Source organism: Lathyrus oleraceus, chromosome 3, assembly GCF_024323335.1.
Source record: "Lathyrus oleraceus cultivar Zhongwan6 chromosome 3, CAAS_Psat_ZW6_1.0, whole genome shotgun sequence".
Taxonomy (NCBI): domain Eukaryota; kingdom Viridiplantae; phylum Streptophyta; class Magnoliopsida; order Fabales; family Fabaceae; genus Lathyrus; species Lathyrus oleraceus.
In genome coordinates, this window is record NC_066581.1 from 469,366,960 (window position 1) to 469,389,781 (window position 22,822).

At 37.8% G+C, this 22,822-nt stretch overlaps 1 long non-coding RNA gene across 1 annotated transcript; it reads left to right on the forward strand.

The window, feature by feature from the left end:
* Positions 1 to 16,104: 16,104 nt before the first annotated feature.
* LOC127129393 (uncharacterized) lies at positions 16,105 to 16,993 on the forward strand. Its single transcript, XR_007806332.1, has 2 exons — positions 16,105 to 16,363; positions 16,776 to 16,993. It is a non-coding gene; the product is annotated as an uncharacterized LOC127129393 (long non-coding RNA).
* Positions 16,994 to 22,822: the final 5,829 nt, after the last annotated feature.

The window sequence follows — 22,822 nt, forward strand, 5'->3', positions numbered from 1 at the left end:
TGTTCCCCAGCAGAGTTGACAGTATCCAGACTATATATCCCTAGCGGAGTTGACAGTGTCAGACTGTATCTTCCTAGCAACAGCGGAGTGGTTGCATAACCAACAGATGAGAGGGTGGTGTTCCCAGTGTTCATCTCATTCCCCAGCAGATTATTTTTAACAGATTTGTTAATCCCCAGCTTGAGGGTGATTAGCAAGTTCATATCCCCAGCAAAGGTCGTTTCCTACGACATTTCCCCAGGAAGTGTTTTCCCCACAGACTCTCCTCACAGAGCCTCGCCGAACAAAGTTTCCATAGTTGATACTCCCCCCGCAAGGTCAACTTTTCAAGCAGCCAATTTATTTTTGGTGGCTCATTGGTCCCGGCAGACGGATCATTCCCCACAGAGCATTCAAGGATTGATACAGCGATCTGTTCCCTACCGGAGTTTGCTTCCCCAAGCAGATTTCTTTTTACACCATGCATAACATTTGCATTTGCATGCATATCATATCAAGCATACACATAAGCTGATAAACAGGTTCTTCCAAGCAGACTGAAGAATTACTTTACAACCAAGGTCATGAGATCCAGCCAGAGGATCAAGCGTGAGTGATCCAGCCTGAGGGTCGTTTTGAAGATTCAGCCTGAGAATCGTTTTCCAATGATCCAGCCTGAGGGTCATTTCGAAGATTCAGCCTGAGAATCGTTTTCCAGTGATCCGGCCTGAGGTTCATTTTGAAGATTCAGCCTGAGAATCGTGTTCCAGTGATCCAGCCTGAGGGTCATTTTGAAGATTCAGCCTGAGAATCGTGTTCCAGTGATCCAGCCTGAGGGTCATTTCGAAGATTCAGCCTGAGAATCGTGTTCCAGTAAGCCAGCCTAAGGCTCAATTTGAAGATTCCCCAGTGAAGTCGCCTACAAGCTTTATTTCCCCAGCAAGCCCAAGTCAAATTGAGGAGTCGTTACAACATGTTCTAGCCCGAAGAATATGTACGAAGCCCAAGAGTGGAATATTCTCGAAGCTGCATATCTAATATGAAGGTTGGGTGTAGATTTCAAAAGAGGGTCAACCAGCGCATGCCTCAGATGCGGGATCCTAATGATGGGAATTTATCATCAAAACAATCCAGATCTAGCCAGAAGATCGAAGTAGATTCAGCCAGAGAATCCAAGAGAATAGATTCGGCCAGAGAATCGAAACGAAGGAGATCTAGCCAGAAGATCGAAGAAGATCTAGCCAGAAGATCAAAATCGTATCCAGCCCGAGGATCAAAATTAATATCCAACCAGAGGACTAAATTGAGTATAGGTTCAGCCAGAGGATCGAAACTCCAGATTAAGCCAGAAGACTGATTCAGATCCAGCCAGAGGATCGGAAGAAAAATAAACAGCGCGGTGTATTTCCGCGTTTTTGTGGTGTTCTCGAAGCGCAAATTTTCGGTCTGTCTTTGGTATTCAATCACAGCTCACCCCGTTTGTCTGATAAGCTGTTCGCTTTCATCCTACTCGGGTTAGCTGATGATTGAATAGGGGCAGCTGTAACACCCCAAAATTTGCCCTCCTCATTCATGCATTCATTTAGCATTTCATATTGCATTTCATCATGTCAATCAAAATTAGATCCAAGAAACTTAAAAAAAAAACGAAAAATAAAACGAAATAAATAAATAAATAATTTTTTACAAAAATAAATAAATAAATAAAAATAATAATAAAAAAATAAATAAAATATAATAGAAAAAACTTGGACTTGGACCTCTCTCATTTGAGCCCACAAAGCCATGAAAATCAGGTTATAAAAGAGAGAGATCAGACAGAAAAAGGAAGAGAAGCAAAATACTCGGAGGTTTCCTTGATACAAAACCCTTGACAAAACCTGGAGAGAAACCTGACAGAGAACTCAGAGCAACCCCCAGGCAGCTCTGAAAAATTCAATCTGACTCACACACTTTCATCTCACGCAAACCCTAACATTGCCTTGCAAACCCAGCCGTGCCATTTGATTTCAACCGGTCTCTCCCATCAGGTTTGCCTCATTCCCATGATTTTATGCTCTTAATTTGGATCATCTGAATGTACGAGGTATGATGGATGAATTTCATTATGTTTTTGCCCACGGGTTTAATTATGCATGAATGGGTGAAACCTATGCCTTGAATGTTTAATCACATGATTTCTGAAATGTATGCCACAGAGTTTGAGGTTTCTGAAACCATACTATTATCCATGAAAAAAATGCTTATCGTGTTTCACTAACCCTTTTGTTGAGTTTTTGTGAGGGCTCACAGACTCTTGCAGAGATGGTTTGCGTGGTTTTCCCACTTTATTTGTGGGATACCCCCTGGAGGTTCATTCCGATTACCTGTACTGACTCACCTTTCTTTGATGGCATTAACTTGGGAGATCCCTAGGCTTCTTACTCCTTTAATTGTTGTTACTTCGGATCTTTATCCGTGTGGTACTTTTACCTCTTTTCTGCATTTTATCGCTTTCTTAACTGGAAGACCTCGATAGGAGGCATTTGTTTTCTTTTGTTTATTTACTTCTGAGCCCCTTGTTGGCACATTTACTTTATACATGTTTGTTTTGTATGTGTTCGGATCCCTGCAGGTAGCGCGGTTCCTTCGTCAAGGACTACCTTTTTGCCCTTGAGCATCCCAAACCCTAAAACCCAAAGCAACACGTTAACTCCTTCTACTACAGGCGAGTAAGTCTCCAAAGGTCGAGCATCCGGTAGATTGCGTAGTGACGTCGTTCGTCCAAAACCCAATCCATAACCCCATAGTTATCCGAATTACGACTTGCTCTGATTCTCATTCCAGATGAGATACGTAGGCATAAGACGCGATGTCTTAGCGAGCACAATTACCGTTAACCCCTAGGTAGCCGAGCTACGGAGACTCTGATTCTCATATTCAGATGAGATACGTATGCAGTGGATGCGACATCCGCGCGAGTCATTTTCATTTAACCCCTTTTTTTTTTAGTAAATAACACATTAGATAAACCCACACCCTTTAGACAAGAACTACAAAAGTGGATCCCGTAGAGTACTACGGATGCGTAGGGTGCTAATACCTTCCCTTCGCATAACCGACTCCCGAACCCAAGATTTGGTTGCAAGACCCCGCCTTGTCCTTTCCTTTTTCAGGTTTACTTCGAGCGTTTCCTTTCCCTCCTTTGGGATGAATAACGCACGGTGGCGACTCTTCTGTCATTTTCTTTCGCCGGTTGTTTTTTCGCGCACTGTATTTTTCAGGTTGCGACAATACCGAATGTCGTATTCTGTTAGCAACATTTGCCATCGAGATATTCTCCCAGTTACTGCAGGTTTCTCGAAGATATATTTGATAGGATCCATTCGGGATATCAATAGAGTGGTATTACACACCATATATTGTCTGAACCGTCGAGCATCCCATGCTAGGGCATAACAAGTCTTCTCTAAGAGTGAATGTCGGGATTCATAATCGGTAAACTTCTTACTTAGGTAGTAGATTGTGTGCTCCCTTTTTCCAGTCTTGTCTTGTTGTCCCAGTACACATCCCATAATGTTGTTAAGTACTGTTAGGTACAATATAAGTGGTCTCTCAGGGACTGGTGGTACCAAGATAAGTGGCTCTTGCAGGTATTCCTTAATTTTGTCGAAGGCTTTTTGAAAACTTTCGTTCTACTCGATGGCTTTATTTTTCCTGAGTAACTTGAGGATTGGTTCACGCGTAGCTGTAAGATGTGAGATGAACCTATCAATGTAATTCAATCTCCCCAGAAATCCCCGAACCTCCTTTTCTTTCCTTGAAGCTGACATCTCTTGGATAACTTTCACTTTTTCAGGATCGACTTCAATTCCCCCCTGGATGACTATGAACCTGAAGCTAGCAGAAATATACCCGGACGCATTGCACGCTCGAACATACAACATGTTGGTGTAAGCCCTAGAGGCCAATACTTTTGGTACTTGTATCGGATTATTTAATAATAATAAAATGCATTTTCTTTATTATGGTTGATTAATAAAATCCCTAGAATAGATAGTCCATTTAAATGTATTAAGTGTGACTTAATCATGAGAACGCATTAAACATTAGGACACTATTCTTAAAGTATCCGTAGTCGAGCTTTAGTGTGAAGTGGGATAACATTAAAGCATTAAGACTATTATGTTTGTAGACAGATGATCACATCTCATGGATCATGGATAAAGAGTTACCAAGTCTTAAACATACGTATGAATATTAGGAGTAATATTTGTACCGGATTGACCCGCTATGAGAATATTATATAGAAAGTTATGCAAAGTGTCATAAGTTATTCTCATGGTGATAATAGTGTATACCACTCTTCGACCTGAAACCACTATGGATCCTAGATGTAGAGTCGAGTGCTTTATTGCTGATCCAACATTATCCGTAACTGGATAACCATAAAGACAGTTGATGGGTACTCCACAAAGCATGCTGAGGGACATGAGTGTCCTAGATGGAATTTGCCTATCCTGCGTAACAGGATAAATGCCAATGGGCCCAATATTGAACTGGACAAGGGTGACACGGTTTATACCTTGTGTTCAATATAGACATAAGGGCAAAGGGGTAATTATACACATAATTATTATCACAGGAGGTTTTGTCAGATCACATGACATTTTCGTGACTTGGGTAGCAGTGATGTGTTGCTAGATACCGCTCATTGTTTATTATGTTAAATGTGTGATTTAATATAATTGCCAACGTCGCGAAAACCTATAGGGTCACACACAAAGGACGAATTGATGAGAGATAGAATAATTAAGGAACATCGTAAGGTACGGTGTACTTAAGTAGAATACGAAATATGGTAAGGTACCAAATACTTAAGTGATTTTGGCATATTATGAGATATGGGCCAAAATGCACTTAAGTGGGCTTTTTGGCTTGAAGCCCACACAAGTGGTTCTATAAATAAAACCCCTTGGGTAGAAGCAAGGTAACTCACTGAGACAGAAAACACAACTGAAGAGTTGGAATTTCGTATCTCTCTCTCTCTCACTCAAAGCCTTCATTCATAACAGCTAGCACTGCGATTGAAGGAATCCGTTCGTGTGGACTGAGTAGAGACGTTGTCATCGTTCAACGTTCGTGATCGCCCCGTGGATCTGTATCAAAGGTTTTGATCATTATCAGAGATCTGCACCAAAGGTTTGAATCGCCACAAGAGGTAACGATTCTATCACTGATCATGCCCATTCGTAAGGATCACTAAATGGAGAAAGTTTTAAATTCCGCTGCGCCTTGGATGGCGATTCTCCTACAGTGGTATCAGAGCCACTTACGAAACCATGAATCTGATATTTGTTTTTGTTCTGTAATAATATGATTAAAGACAGAATGAATCAAAGGTTAAATTGAGATCGATCAAGTTACATATATGTGATATATGTAATCCTGATGCAAAATACATTATATATGATATAGTGTTCTCGTTTCGTTCATTCAAATCCTCAATGATTGGTTTCCTTTGAGCGATCAATGGTCGTTTGCTTCTTGATCCGACATTAGTATGGTGAAGCAATGACGTGTTGATCAATCATACTGAATTAACAATCGAGATGTGTTTGACGGTCTGAAATTGGTGCATCAGGGTTAGTGACGACACAAGGGTTGTGTTGTCAGAGAGTTATGCGATTAGGGTTTGACTGCACAAGAGTTGTGCGTTCTAAACACTTTTCCGAACAGTGTTAACTGGTTAACGCGTATGGTTAACCGGTTAACACAATACGAAATAAATTTTTTTAAAATTTTCAAACAGTGTTAACCGGTTAACGCATATGGTTAACCGGTTAACGCAAGGCAGAAAAGAATTTTCTAAAAGTTTTCAAACAGTGTTAACCGGTTAACGCATATGGTTAACCGGTTAACGCAAGGAAAAATTCACCGGTTCGGCTAGAAAAAGTGCTTTGAAGTATCAAGTGTTGATACGAAAAACGACGTCAATTTTAAATGAATTGTTCATTAAAATTTTCGAGCAGGGGCGCTGCCCGGGCAGCGGACCCCCGGCTAACTCTGCGTAGTGTGATCGGTCGTCGAAATTTAATTTGATTTTAATTAATTAAAGGAATTAATAATAATAATAATAATAATAATAATAATAATAATAATAAAAGTGTTTATTATTGTCTTGTGGTGATCGGTTATGGCCTTAGTTTTCCTTTATTTTGCTTTAGGTTTTTAAAATACGACCTGCGTGTCGTGCCTCTCTCTTAATCTCCCAAATGTAACTTCTTTTCTCATCTCACTCCCTCGTATGTAAAACGAGTTTCTTTTATGTAAAGTAATGATATGAAGAAAGCAAAGAAGTCAATGCCAAAGGAGGACAACCTTGAAGATCTTGCTTGGAGAAGCTTAGATCGTTGTAGGTTAGCTTAGGTTCTCTCATTGCTTGGGAGAACAATTGCGCTAGGGGCCATAACTGTTTCATTTTGTTTGTATGTATGTTGATGCATGTGAATGTATGTTGATGCATGTGAGAGACGGTTTATATGATAAACAAGCCGGTGAGATTAGAATAATTGCAATTCCCTCAAATTAAATATTAAGTTTATGCTTTCCAAGTTTTAACACTCATCAAGACTAGTAATGGATAATGTAGGTTTCGCCTACGCGAGGTGCATGATCTATATATTAGTAAGGTGCGATGAGATAATTGTAATATCCAACTGTTAAAACAATGGGTCAAACTTAACTAAACAAATTATAATAAGATTATATATATGTTTAGAAGCAAGAGTTGGGAATAATCCATATGATGGATTGGAATAAGGAGTTATTTACCCAACTGAAATTTTCGAGAGTTGTATGAGATACAATTGGAAGGAGTTCCTACCTAAATAACCTAGTTTTGTGCAATCCGCCTACGCGGACTTAGAACGAAGTGAAATATGGATCTCGACCCACTAGAAGATCTTCCAACGGGATTTTCCGAATCAAATGATGAGGGTCATTTGTTTTGAATAAAATAGTGGGAGCATGTTTAATTAAAGGCCTAATTAAATATGTCAATGATACTTATATTTTCATTAATTCTTATGTAGATTACCATGACAACAAACACCTCTAACAACATCTTGCGATCGATCCTTGACAAAGAAAATTTGTCTGGGACAAAATTTCTGGATTGACACCGAAACCTGAGGATTGTCCTCAAACATGATAAAAAGCTGTATGTCTTGGAGACACCTGTTCCTGAAGAGGAACCTCCTAGTTCTGCACCTAAGGCAAAAAGAGATGCTTATAAGAAGCATGTCGATGATGCCAATGAGACTGCTTGTCTCATGCTAGCTACCATGAACTCAGAATTGCAAAAGCAACATGAGAACATGTCAGCGTTCGATATGATCGAACACCTGAAGATGCTCTATCAAGAGCAAGCAAGGCATGAGAGGTTTGAAGTCTCAAAAGCCCTTTTTCAAAGCAAGTTAGCTGAGGGAGCCCCTGTAGGTCCCCATGTGCTCAAAATGATTGGGCATGTGGAAAACCTTGAGAGATTGGGTTTTCCCCTCGAAAAGGAACTTGCGACTGATTTGATCTTGCAATCGTTGCCAGATAGATTCAGTCAATTTGTCCTAAATTTCAATATGATTGATATGGACAAATCTCTTCCTGAACTGCTCGCCATGTTAAGAACTGCCGAGCAGAATCTGAAGTCAAAAGGGAAGTCCGATCTGATGATCGGAAATGGAAAGAGACGGAACAAAAGCCCCACTAAGCAAGGTGATAAAAGGAAAGGCAAGGAAGTTGCCAAACCCAAACCCACCGTTGCTACTTTAAAACCTAGTGGAGGCATAGTAAAAGCAGGCACCTGCTTCCATTGCGGTAAGACCGGACACTGGAAGAGAAACTGCCCAAAGTACCTGGAAGATAAGAAGAATGGAGTAGGGACTTCAACTTCAGGTATTTTTGTTATTGAAATTAATTTATCTATTTCTGCATCATGGGTATTAGATACTGGATGCGGTTCTCATATTTGTACAAATGTGCAGGGACTAAAAAGGAGTAGAAAATTGGCAAAAGATGAAGTCGACCTACGAGTTGGTAATGGAGCAAAGGTTGTTGCCTTAGCCGTAGGAACTTATGAATTGACTTTACCTAGTGGTTTAATAATTCAGTTAGATAACTGTTATTATGTACCTGCAATTAGCAGGAATATTATTTTCGTTTCTTGTTTGGACAAGTTTGGTTTTTCATTCATAATAAAGAACAATTGTTGCTCAATTTATTTGAATGATATATTCTATGCTACTGCACAAATGAACAATGGACTATATGTCCTTGATCTTGAAATGCCTATTTATAACATTAATACTAAAAGGATGAAACCTAATGAGTTAAATCCAACTTACCTTTGGCATTGTCGATTAGGCCACATAAATGAGAAACGCATTTCCAAACTCCATAAAGATGGACTGTTGGACTCTTCTGATTATGAATCATATGAGACATGCAGATCTTGTTTAATTGGAAAGATGACAAAGTCTCCATTCACAGGAAAAGGTGAAAGAGCTAATGATCTTTTGGCTCTCATACATACTGATGTATGTGGTCCACTGAACATACCAGCCAGAGGAGGTTTTCAGTACTTCATCACATTCACTGATGATTTCAGTAGATATGGTTATGTGTATTTAATGAAACACAAATCAGAGTCCTTTGAAAAGTTCAAGGAATTCAAGAATGAAGTACAAAACCAACTAGGTAAGAATATTAAAGCTCTTCAATCAGATCGAGGTGGTGAATATTTAAGCTTAGAGTTTGATGACCATCTGAAAGAGTGTGGGATCCTATCCCAACTCACTCCTCCTGGAACACCCCAATGGAATGGTGTGTCTGAGAGAAGAAATCGAACCCTGTTAGACATGGTCCGATCCATGATGAGTCACGCCGATCTTCCAAACTCCTTTTGGGGACATGCGCTATTGACAGCAGCTTACACACTTAACCGTGTTCCATCCAAAAAGGTTGAAAAGACACCATATGAGATATGGAGTGGTAAGAAACCACATATGTCTTACATGAAGATTTGGGGTTGCGAAGTTTATGTGAAACGACAAATTTCAACTAAGCTTGAGCCCAAATCTGACAAATGCTTATTTGTGGGGTATCCTAAAGAAACAAGAGGATATTACTTCTACAATCCTTCTGAGGGCAAAGTGTATGTCGCTCGAACTGGAGTTTTCCTAGAAAAGGATTTTATTTCCAAAGGAACCAGTGGGAGGAAAGTAGAGCTTGAAGAAATTCAAGAATCACAAAGCATCGATACACCTATGGAGGAATTAGAGCAGGAAACACAAGTGGTTGTGGAAGAGCAACCTGCTCAAGTAGAACAAGACCAGCGTAGGTCAGGCAGGATACGTCACCTACCTGAGAGATATGGATATCTCATAACAGATCAAGGTGATGTATTACTCATGGATCAAGATGAGCCTGTGACCTACCAAGAGGCCATAGCTGGTCCCGAGTCTGAGAAGTGGCTAGAGGCCATGAAATTCGAAATAGATTCCATGTACACGAACCAAGTTTGGAACTTGGTAGAGCCTCATGTAGGAGTTAATCCTATAGGATGCAAGTGGGTCTTCAAAAAGAAGACTGACATGGATGGTAAGGTACATACTTATAAAGCAAGACTGGTTGCAAGAGGATATAAACAAATTCATGGTGTTGACTATGATGAAACCTTTTCACCAGTTGCAATGCTTAAATCTATTCGGATTTTACTTGTTATCGCTGCATATCATGATTATGAAATATGGCAGATGGATGTCAAAACTGCTTTCCTTAATGGGAATCTTCTTGAGGATGTATACATGACACAGCCTGAAGGATTTGACATACCAGAAGAAGCCCATAAGATATGTAAGCTACAAAGATCAATCTATGGATTGAAGCAAGCTTCCAGAAGCTGGAATCTTCGTTTTGATGAAATGGTAAAACAATATGGATTCATCAAGAACGAAGATGAGCCTTGTGTCTACAAGAAGGTTAGTGGGAGCATGATCGTTTTCCTGGTATTATATGTAGATGACATATTGCTCATTGGAAACGATGTCCCTACCCTGCAACAAGTAAAGACTTGGTTGGGGAAATGCTTTTCTATGAAGGACCTAGGTGAAGCAGCCTATATATTAGGAATCAGAATCTATAGAGATAGATCACAAAAACTGTTTGGCCTAAGTCAGAGTACATACATGGACAAAGTGCTGAGACGCTTTAATATGCATGATTCCAAGAAAGGATTCATACCTATGAAACATGGCATGTGTCTATCAAAAACACAATCACCTTCAACTAAGGAATAAAGGGATCACATGAATAAGATTCCATATGCATCTGCAATAGGATCTATCATGTATGCCATGTTATGTACTCGACCAGATGTCTCGTATGCTTTAAGTGCAACGAGTATGTACCAATCTGATCCTGGTGATGCCCATTGGGTAGCTGTCAAGAATATCCTTAAGTACTTAAGAAGGACTAAGGACTCATTCTTGATATATGGAGGTCAGGAAGAGTTGGCTGTAATTGGATACACCGATGCCAGCTTCCAGACAGATAAGGATGACTTTAGATCGCAATCTGGTTATGTGTTTTGCTTAAACGGTGGCGCTGTGAGCTGGAAAAGTTCAAAGCAAGATACAGTTGCTGATTCTACAACAGAGGCCGAGTATATTGCTGCTTCAAGTGCAGCAAAGGAAGTTGTTTGGATCAAAAAGTTCATTAGTGAACTTGACATAGTTCCTAGCATTATGGATCCCATTGGTCTCTATTGTGATAACAATGGTGCTATCGCACAAGCTAAGGAACCTAGATCTCACCAACGATCCAAACACATTCTCAGGCGTGATCATCTCATTCGAGAGATAATAGATAGAGGATATGTGAAAATATGCAGAGTACCTACACTTGACAATATTGCTGACCCACTGACAAAGCCTCTTGCGCAGTAGAAGCATGATGGCCATACTAGATCAATGGGCATTAGGGGTATGCCTGATTGGCTCTAGTGCTAGTGGGAGATTGTTGGTGTAAGCCCTAGAGGCTAATACTTTTGGTACTTGTATCGGATTATTTATTAATAATAAAAGGCATTTTCTTTATTATGGTTGATTAATAAAATCCCTAGAATAGATAGTCCATTTAAATGTATTAAGTGTGACTTAATCATGAGAACGCATTAAACATTAGGACACTATTCTTAAAGTATCCGTAGTCAAGCTTTAGTGTGAAGTGGGATAACATTAAAGCATTAAGACTATTATGTTTGTAGACTGATGATCACATCTCATGGATCATGGATAAAGAGTTACCAAGTCTTAAACATATGTATGAATATTAGGAGTAATATTTGTACCGGATTGACCCGCTATGAGAATACTATATAGAAAGTTATGCAAAGTGTCATAAGTTATTCTCATGGTGATAATAGTGTATACCACTCTTCGACCTGAAACCACTATGGATCCTAGATGTAGAGTCGAGTGCTTTATTGTTGATCCAACGTTGTCCGTAACTGGATAACCATAAAGACAGTTGATGTGTACTCCACAAAGCATGCTGAGGGACATGAGTGTCCTAGATGGAATTTGCCTATCCTGCGTAACAAGATAAATGTCTATGAGCCCAATATTGAACTGGACAAGGGTGACACGGTTTATACCTTGTGTTCAATATAGACATAAGGGCAAAGGGGTAATTATACACATAATTATTATCACATGAGGTTTTGTCAGATCACATGACATTTTCGTGACTTGGGTAGCAGTGATGTGTTGCTAGATACCTCTCACTGTTTATTATGTTAAATGCGTGATTTAATATAATTGCCAACGTCACGAAAACCTATAGGGTCACACACAAAGGACGAATTGATGAGAGATAGAATAATTAAGGAACATCGTAAGGTACGGTGTACTTAAGTAGAATATGAAATATGGTAAGGTACCAAATACTTAAGTGATTTTGGCATATTATGAGATATGGGCCAAAATGCACTTAAGTGGGCTTTTTGGCTTGAAGCCCACACAAGTGGTTTTACAAATAAAACCCCTTGGGTAGAAGCAAGGTAACTCACTGAGACAGAAAACACAACTGAAGAGTTGGAATTTCGTATCTCTCTCTCTCTCTCACTCAAAGCCTTCATTCATAACAGCTAGCACTGCGATTGAAGGATTCCGTTCGTGTGGACTGAGTAGAGACGTTGTCATCGTTCAATGTTCGTGATCGCCCCGTGGATTTGTATCAAAGGTTTTGATCATTATCAGAGATCTGCACCAAAGGTTTGAATCGCCACAAGAGGTAACGATTCTATCACTAATCATGCCCATTCGTAAGGATCACTAAATGGAGAAAATTTTAAATTCCGCTGCGCCTTGGATGGCAATTCTCCTACACAACAGAGTTGCCATCAAACTTTATTTATTCCCTAAGGAGAGGGAAAACATCGATAAAACTCGGGGGAATGGGTAAGGAAGTCGGTTATGGAAGGGGAAGCTATTAGCACCCCAAACATCCATGGTACTCCATGGGAACCGTTTTGATTGTTCTTGCTCGGATAAGTGTTATCTAAAGATTACTCGCAAAAGAACGGGAAAAGGAAAAGGAAATAGATAAAGTGCTTGGTGAGGATTGGGGCTCTCATGCCTATGTATCCTTATAGTGCAATGAGGAATTCAGAGCTCCGTAGTTTAAAGAACTAATGATGGGAGGTGAAAAGAATTATGATAACAGGTATGGTCTGAACCAAAGAATAATCTGATTTGAACTCCAAAAAGGGTGAAAACATGGACCCAAGAGTAAAACTAGCATTAACTGATATGTGGAATGTCTGAACACTCACCACTATATGATATAGCCGAAAATAAAGGAAGTTAAGTGTTTGGTTTCATAACACAAACAACTCTTGGTTCACAAGGAGGTACAAGATGGAGCATAAAGAAATATTGTATTTGGCTCAAAGAATAGGTATATCACATGAAGTGAATGAAGGTAGAATATAAATGCATCATGGAAATGAATGGGATGAATGCCCTAAGGCAGGAATAATAAATAAGTATGCTTGCGGAGGATTCGAACCCTCGTTCCTACGTATTCTCATCGTGCAATGAGAAAATCAGAGTAATCGTAGTTCAGCCTACTACGTTTGAAAATAAAGGGAGATTTTATAGGATTTTCCAGAGGCAAGGTAGATTGCTTAACAAGCAAGAATGTGGCACTAACCAATGATGGTAATCATCCACAGGAACAACTGGGATATAACCAGAGTCTAAACTCCACAGGGCAAGATAGATGAATGCCAAAGTATGAACTTCAAGATAATGTCAAAGGTTGCCAGAGTCTGAAACCATGGGCCGAATGTGTAAGCATGTCATAGTCTAAACTATACAAGGCAAAGGAACTGAACTGAATGCCAGAGTCTGAACTCCATAAAGGCAAGAATATGATGCCAAAGTCTGAAATGTATAGGCAATGAAAGAGGTAGCCAGAGCCCAAACTCAATGGGCTGGATGAATGAATTCCAAAGTATGAACTATAAGGCAGAATAATATGTCAAAGTCTGTACTGTATAGACTAAATCAAGATGGTCGAAGTCTGAACTCAAAGGGGTAAGGATGCCAAGATCTGTATCTTGTAGGCAAAGAATAAAATATACCATAGTCTGAACTGTATAGGTGAGATGTCAACGTCTATATCTCATAGGCAAAGAAACAAAGCCAGAGTCTGTACTCCATGGGCTGAATTCCAAGGTCTGTACCTTATAGATAAAGGATAAGGATGCCATAATCTGAACTGCATGGGCAAGATGCCAAGGTTTGTACCTCATAGGAAAAGAATAAATCCAGAGTCTGAACTCCATGGGATAAAGGAGGTTGCCAAGATCTGCACCTTGAGGGCAAGAAGCAAAGCCAGAGTTTGTACTCCACGGGATGAATGCCAAGGTCTGCACCTTATAGGCAAAGAATACAAGATGCCACAGTCTGAACTATATGGGTATAATCAATGGTTGCGAGAGTCTAAACTCAACGTGACAAGAACGCCAAGGTCTTCACCTTATGGGCAAAGAATAAAGCCAGAGTTTGAACTCCATGGGCTGAAGGAAATCGCCAAGGTCTAAACCTTGAGGGCAAGAAGCAAATCTAGAGTCTAAACTCCATGGGCTAAAGGAGGTTGCCAAGGTCTGCACCTTGAGGGCAAGCAATAAAGTATGTCATAGTCTGAACTGATAGGCAATGCATGAAGCAATTGATTGAGAAATGGGTATGTGACCCCAAGATCATGATCCCAAGAAATGTATGAACATCCAGGAGGAGAGTCTGATACTGAAGGAAGGTTGATGTGCAATGATGCTTCACTATTGAAGTGTTGACTATTTGATGCTTGCTTATATAAGACTTGTCAATTGCGTGATTCAAATTGTACTAAAGTCTATGAACAAAGGCGAATACCTTGAGTAACTGAGTCATTCGTCCCGCACCTAAGGATATTCTAGACAAGGATAGGAATTCTCCACTCTCATCATTGTTTGTTTCTTAAGGCTCATAGCGTGTAACTCGAATCAAAATTAACAAGTTACCGTCAATAGATCTCGCGTGTTGATCTTATTGATGTTGTGTCATTTGTTGTAGAAGAAGACTCGAAAATCATGTAATTCAAATTATGCTAAAATCTATGAATAGAGGTGAATACGATGAGCCACAGGCCAAACGTCCCACACCTAAAGATATTCAGAATGAGGGTAGGAAAGCTCCAGTCTTATCCCTTCTATATTGCTTAAGGCTCGTGCCACACACTTTAAATTCTGATTGATAAGTTATTGGTGTAGTCTTTTGCTTGTTGCATTAATGCTTTGTGAAGAGAGAGAGAGAGAGAGAGAGAGAGAGAGAGAGAGAGAGAGAGAGAGATTTTTCAATCGTGTGATTCGAATTGTGCTAAAGTCTATGAATAGAGGTGAATACAATAAGCATTGGATCATTTGTCCCATACCCAAAGATATTCAGAATGGGGATAGGAATTTTCCAGTCCCATTCCTTCTTTATTGCTTAAGGCTCGTTCCGCACACTTTGAATTATGATCGACAAGTGTTGATACCTTTGTAGTGCTTGAGAAGTAGTCCACTTTGCTAGCTATGCTTGACTGATGTTGACTTGAATTCTTGATCTTATATTTGAACCTTGAGGTCTTGAGCTCTAGAGGTTCATCATATCCATAATAGCTTGAGCGTAATGAACTTGCCATATCAAGTGATCAAGGGTCTTTTGATCACTTGAAATAGGCTTGGGGCTTACAACAAGATATCAAAGGATTTAGTTGACCAAAGTGTCCTTTGGTCAACACTAATCAATGAGATTAAAATAATAGTTGAATTATATACAATAATAAATCTATTGAATTTATTAACAAAATAAAATCAGAAAAATATGATTAAAGCCCTAAACTAAGGGATTATGCATTCAAAATCAAGATTTAGGCCTTAAGGGCAAAATAGTCATATCCTAAAAATTGACTAATTTCTAACAAACAAGATTCAATTAAAATTAATTAACTCATTAATTATAATTAACATCTAATTAACCTATTTAGCATTCTAATTCTAAATCTAAAATCAACATGTTTCTATAATCAACACTAAATTAAACTATATTAGGCCTAATATTACTTAAATTTCTACCTAAAGTTTCTAACTAAATTCAATTATCTTAATCATCTTAGTCAAAACAATGTCTAAACATACCCTAATTTAAGCTTACTAATATAAAAATCTAATTAATCATTTATTTCATAAAGAACACTTAAATTAATTAAGATTCTAAATCAACCTAATTAATTATGATTATTCTTAAACAATATTTAGAACTACTTAGAACATGCCGAATGGGCTTAGAATATCCAACCCAAAATGGAGCAATTGGTCAGCACACAACAAGATTTCGCGTGGGCCCGGGGAGCTTGGCCCATTGCAAATCTCAGTCTCATAGCGGGGGTGCGTGTAGTAAACAGAGTGTGTATGAAGAAAGTGTTTGGGCTTTAGGCCCAAACAAGATCTAATTGAAACGGTAACGGCCAACAAAAACCCATTGCCTTCAGATTGAAATTACTAAACTCATATTTCACGCGGCAAAGACTCTTCGCCTCCAACATCGCGTTTTCCATCCGATTTCCACAACTCCCTTGTGCCACTTCATCCCCACGGATGAACCCGAAGCAAAGGTAAACAGGATGGATCGAGGCCTCGGCATCAATCTTTCTCCGACATCAGCATTCGATTGCAATTCATCAAACGCACGTACAAAAAAGAATATTAATCGAATTTTGAAGCATGAAACTCACCAAATCGAAGCTTTAACACTAACAGGTATCAAAACTTTCTCCTTCTCCGATTTTGATTCACACTTCTTCTTCTTATTCACGTGCGAGCATCAGATACGGATGAGAGGGAAACTAAGTACGCCCTGAATTTGCGTCGCTGTGAGTTTGCGGTGTGAGAGTTGTGAAAATCATGAAGATGTGAGAAGAGTGAATAATGAATCAGTGGAATGAAATTGTGAAAAACTAAAAGTTGCAGTGTTAGCTTATTTATAGGATGTGATTCTGTGAGATCTGTTACGTTCTGTTAATCCATCATGTGCCAATCTGTTAGGCGTTAGTTAACTGTTAGAAGCTGCTAGATTTCGGTTAGTTCAATCAGTTATGAGATTTTGATTCCGTGTATTTCGTGTTGTTGTTATCGTGGATTGCTCATTCTTGTTCTGGTTTGAAAAATGCAGGTGGAAATTCAGTTATGTCATTGTGCTTGCAATTTGCGTTCTACAGTGTGTTGCCATTTCGGTTCGCCAAATGCACTTGATGGACATGTAATGGATTCACCTATGGATATCTGGACAGGGCGGTTAGAGGGTGACTGGATACTGGTTGTAGAGTGTGGTGAATGGATATTTAAATGTATATCAGTTGTTAAATGGATATTGTTATTGTTAAATGGTTATTTGGTTGTCCAAATGGATATTTGTTATTGTGAAATGGTTATTGGTTATGGTGATTAAAATGGATAGTTTCTAAAGCTAATCTAAAAATTGAAACAACCAAATTAAAAATCAAAGTCCAATCAATTTAAAAATCCAAAATCCAATTATAATTAAAAATAATTAAAATCAATTTAAAATTAGAATCCATTTAAAATAAAAATTGAATTAATTTAAAATTAGAATTGATTTGATATTAAATCACTTTGAAAAATCTAAAGTTCATTTGAAATCAAAATTAATTAATTTAGCATCAATTTGATATTAAAATCAAATTCAAGGAATCTAAAATTTATTTGAAATTAAAATCAATTAATTTAAAGTTTGAATCATTTTAAAATTTAAATCAATTTAAAAATCAATTAAAAATAAAATTGAAGTTCCATAATTAATTTGAAATTAGACTTAATTCGAAATTAATCAATTTGAAATTAAAAATCAATAAAAATCGAATTGAAAATAAAAAGTCAATTAAATTAAATTCAAAATCCAATTAAAATCAATTAAAATTAATTTAAAATTAGAATCAATTTTGAAATCAAAATCGAAGCACCATGATGGATATAACAATGATGTGAGTCGAAAGGGCATAGATAATGGACAATGTTACCAAAGATTGGACTTAGGAATGGATGGTTGACTTTTGTCAACTAGTTGATCAAAAAGTCCAAAGTTGATCAAAGTCATCTGGAAGCTAGAAACTAGTGATTCCTTGTATAAAATGGGCTAGTAACCAATGCACTAAAGACTCGAGTCAAAGACCCGGGAATAGTGCTTTTAACCCTGAACCAAATGACATCACAAGCAAGAAGACATGTAAGTCAATAACCTCTTCTTCCCCAATGAATTAGGGTTTCATACATAGTCAAGGTGAAGTGAATACCCAAAGTCAAGAACTAGGGTTTTGAATCCATATAATGAGTAATCCTCAATCACCAGCTTTGAATCTATAGATTGACCAATGTCAGCATGAATGCATATGAATGAAGCATGTATATGTGCAGATGAAGCTCAAGTCATATGTCAGATAAGAAGTGAAAAGGGGAGGGAAAAGTTTGGGGTACGACAGAACCCTAATAACTTTCCCGATCTATCCCCAAAAGTACATTTTGCTGGATTTAGACATAACTTGAACTTTCTTAGACAATCAAAAAGTTGTTGTAGGTTGACTATGTGATCCTTTTTGGTTTATGATTTGGTAATCATATCGTCAATGTAGACTTCTATTTCCTTGTGGATTATATCATGGAATGGGGTTACCATGGCCCTTTGATATGTTACCCCATTATTTTTCAATCTGAAAGGAATTACCTTATAATAGAAGGTTCCCCAGGGAGTGATAAACGTGGTTTTTCCATGTCTTCGGATCCATTTTTATCTGGTTGTAGCTGGAGAATCCATCAATGAAGGAGAAGAGTGAGAACTGAGTGGTGTTATCTACCAGTACGTCGATGTGCATTATTGGAAAGTCGTCCTTAGGACTCGCTTTATTCAAATCCAGATAATCTACACACATTCTGACCTTTCCGTCTTTCTTTGGAATAATAACTATGTTAGCCATCCACTATGGATATTTTGCAACAACTAAGAACCCGACATTGAGTTGTTTTTTGACTTCTTCCCTGATTTTGAGATACATGTATGGCCTGGTTCTTCTTAATTTTTTCTTAACTGGCAAACATTCTGGTTTGAGTGGTAATTTGTGTACGACTATATTCGTGTCTAACCCTGGAATATCCTGGTATGACCAAGCAAACACATATAAGTATTCATGTAAGAGCTTGGTCAACCTTTTCTTGACTTCATATTTCAAGGAAGCACTGACCTTGACTTCTTTCTCGTTTTCTTCAGTCCCCAGATTGATCACATCCGTTGGTTCCTGATGAGGTTGAATTTCTTTGTCCTCCTGCTTCAACAGTCTTGCTAACTCTTCTAGAAGTTCACAATCGTCCTCATCACCTTCTTCCGCTTGGTTAATTGCAAATTCTATGTTATAAGGGATTATAATAGTGTCATTTTCAATAGGTTCATTCATTAATCTGCATGAGGGAGATTTTTATATATTATTATCTTTTGGATGATTTGATATAAATGAAAGAGTATGAAAGGGTTTTGTCATTTTTGTAAAGAAGATTTAAAATGAAAGGAAAGGATCTTGATTGAAAACAAAAATGAAATTTTATTCATAGATAAGTAATTGAAATGAAAGGGGAACGTACAAAGTTTGTCCATTTTCCATGGGCATAACAAAGGACTTATTAATTTTTTGAAAATAGTAAATTACTTTGAATTGTAAATCATCTCCGGGATCTCAATGGCCTTCCAACTATTGAGAGGTACACTTGATAAACAGTGACACGCCAAGCTGGGCATCCCTTTTTCTTCTTCAATCATAGTCACTTGATCTTCATCCGTATATCTTGCACCGTGGAAGGTCTTTTGAAGTGTACCAAGCTTTTTTTGGTTTGTCCTTTAAACTCCTTCATTAGTTGGTTTGTAACCCAGCCTGAGACGATCCTTTTTCTCTAGTATATCCAATAGCTTTCCCCAGCCCTGAATATTTCTACCCTTGATCAACTTTGACATCTTTTCCCATGGGGATATTGATTTTTCTTTTCTTCGACTAACTGCCGCAATCTCCAATGATTGAAAAGGTATTTCCAGTGTTTCTCCTTCTGCTTTTATGTATCTGAAGGATGGGAGATGTCTAACAAACGTGTGCTCTTCCCCTTCGACGATTATCACCTTATCGTCAATTATGAAGTTAATCCTCTGGTGTAAGGTAGAAGTTACAGCTTCTGCGGCATGGATCCAAGGTCGTCCTATGAGACAAATATATGATGGATTGATATTCATCACTTGAAAAGTGACCATAAAGGTATGAGGGCCCACAGTTATTGGTAAATCAACTTCTCCGATTACCACCCTCTTCGAACCATCAAAAGCTTTGATCACCAATGTACTGGCTTTCATGGAAGTTCTCACATTGTTCAGCTTTCCCAAGGTAGTTTTAGGCATGACATTTAGAGATGATCCCGTGTCCACCAGTATTATTGATAGAAGACTATCTTGGCATTTGACGAATATATGTAAAGCTTTGTCATGAGCATTGTAGCACCTCGAAAAAATGTGATCCCTCGCGATGGACGTGGAAAAATTTAGTTCGAACAGAGTCGCCACCGAACTTTATTTATTCTAATGAAGGAATAGGAAAATATCGATAAAACCTTTAAAAAATAGAATGATGGTCGTCGCAACCATATTCGGGTTTGGGAGTCGATTACGCAAGGGGAAGGTATTAGCACCCCTTACGTCCATTGTACTCAACGGAAACCTATTAGTCTAATTTGCTATTTAAATGTTAGTTGGATGTTATTCTCTTTCTTCGAGTAATTTAAAATATTGAAAAAAGATGGATGGGAACCTCAGAAGGGGGAAAAGGGAGTTTTTTTTATTTGTGTGCTCGTGAAGATACAACAATCTCCTACCTACGTATCCTTATGGTGCAATAAGGAAATCAGAGCATTCGTAGTTCGGGCACTATGATTAATGGGTGTGTTTTGTTAATAAACGACTGTTTAGATCGGCGTTCTAAAGGCTAAACATTGGCTTGTCTACTCTCGGCGGAGGCTTAAGCGCTGGTTTATTGTGCGTATTAGAAAGGATTAACAGTGTTCTTTTTGAAAAGAGTTTTGGTCACGCAGGGGTGACAAGTTGAATTGATATCTTTGATGTTTTATTTGGTCGATTTCGATCGCACGAGGGCGAGAAGTTAGGTTTGATTTGTTTGAGATGTTTTGAAGACAACGAAATATTGAGCAATGTGGTGCACACCAATCGTCCAATTTTTCGAGGAATAATAAGGCGATCGCCTTCTACTCCCATTTTCATTCGAATTATTATTGAAAGTTTGTTTGTGGAAGTCGAATATGCACAGTGATGAGGCGCGCGCCTCCCACTTGCTTATTCAAGGAACAATAAGGTGTGCGCCACTAATTCCTTTATCCAAGTTTATTTAATGTGTTTTAATCGGAAGTTAATAACTTGAGCAATATGGCGAGCGCCAATCATTCAATTATTAAAGAGATAGTGAGGCGAACGCCTCCCATTCTTCTTCATTCGAGGTCTAAATTGTAAAAGTTATGTCTTTAGAAGTTTTATTAATTTGGGAAAATAATTTGAATTTTAATTGGTAGGTTTTGATCGAAAGTTGATGACTTGAGCAATGTGGCGTGCACTACTCGCTTAAATAATCAAAGGATGGTGAGGCGAACGCCTCCCATTCGTTCAATTGAAGTGTAAGTTATAAAGTTTATTTTGTGAAATTGTGTTTAATATAAAAGGTGATTTGAATTTATATGATAGTGTTTTGAATTTGACGACGAGAATTCGATCAATATGGCATACGCCAATTATTTGAATAATCGAAAGATAGTGAGGCAAATGCCTCCCATCCTTTTATCAATCCGAATTTTAATTTATTAAAGGTATGTTCTTAGATGTCGTGTTATTTTAAACTGGCACGATTAATATTTTAATTAAATGACGAGAAATTGAGCGATGTGGCGGGCGCCAATCGTTCAATCATTCGCGAGATGGTGAGACGAACGTCTCCCATCTTTCTTTTATTCGGAGTTTAGAATGAAAAGGGTTTTTTAGAAATTATATTAATTTATCTTGAATAAAAATATTCGATGTTGGATCGAGATTGGAATTTGTGCTTTGGGTGAATAAATTGTAGTGGATCAATCATCTACTCGATTAATTAATAACTGAATAGGTCTCATTGTAAGAAAGCCCAAGAATAAGCTATGTGAGGTTGATGGTGATGCTAAAAAGCGATCGACTTACAAAGGTGTGGGAAATGGACTCAATGTTGAATCGAGAAACATGTGGTTTAAAATGGTTTTGAATCGATGATGATCGGAATGGATTTGGTTTATGAATTGATGATGAAGTGATGGTGGAGGAGATCGGTCAATATTTAATCACCGAAATTAATTGATTAAAGTTTGATTTAATTGATTAACTAAATTAATTAAGATTGATTATCAGAATTATTTTATTAAGTCAAATAATCATGTTAATTAAAATTAATTAATAGTAATTAATTAATTGGTCAAAATTTAATTAATTAATTTATTGTAATTAAAGAAAAATATTTAAGTGACGATATCGCTTTATTTAATCGAATCAGTATGCTCAAATCGGTTTGTACGAGATAATAATGATTACTGTTATTCGCGAATTCATAACACAGTGAAATATTCCATTGATGTATTGTAATATTTTGACGGTATATCGGCATATAATTGTCGAATCCATGAATAGAAAGAATTTGATTTACCTAATGCGGCACAATGAAATAGTAAAGGATCACAATTATATTTTATTTACAATGCTTACTAAAATACCAACACGCACTAGTTGAATAGGAACCTAAATACATGATAAAAAACAAAGTAAGACTTAATGCTTAATTCGAACAATATTCAAGAATGAAAATAGGCAAATAATATTTAAACCTTTTTTACTTTTCTAACTCCCTATACTAGATTCACGTTCCATAAAATTCACGTCAATAGTCATGAATGCTTCATTATTTTATGCTCTTTTTCACAAGCTAAATGAGCATCTTAATCAATTATTCATCAGACCGAGAGGTAGCATAAGAATAATCCTACTTGAATTTCATGAAGAATTTTGAACATGGACATGAACATCCTTCTGCTGAATCGACTCGGCCACAAAATAAACACTAACACCAAAAAGCATAATTTAGTGATGGAAAA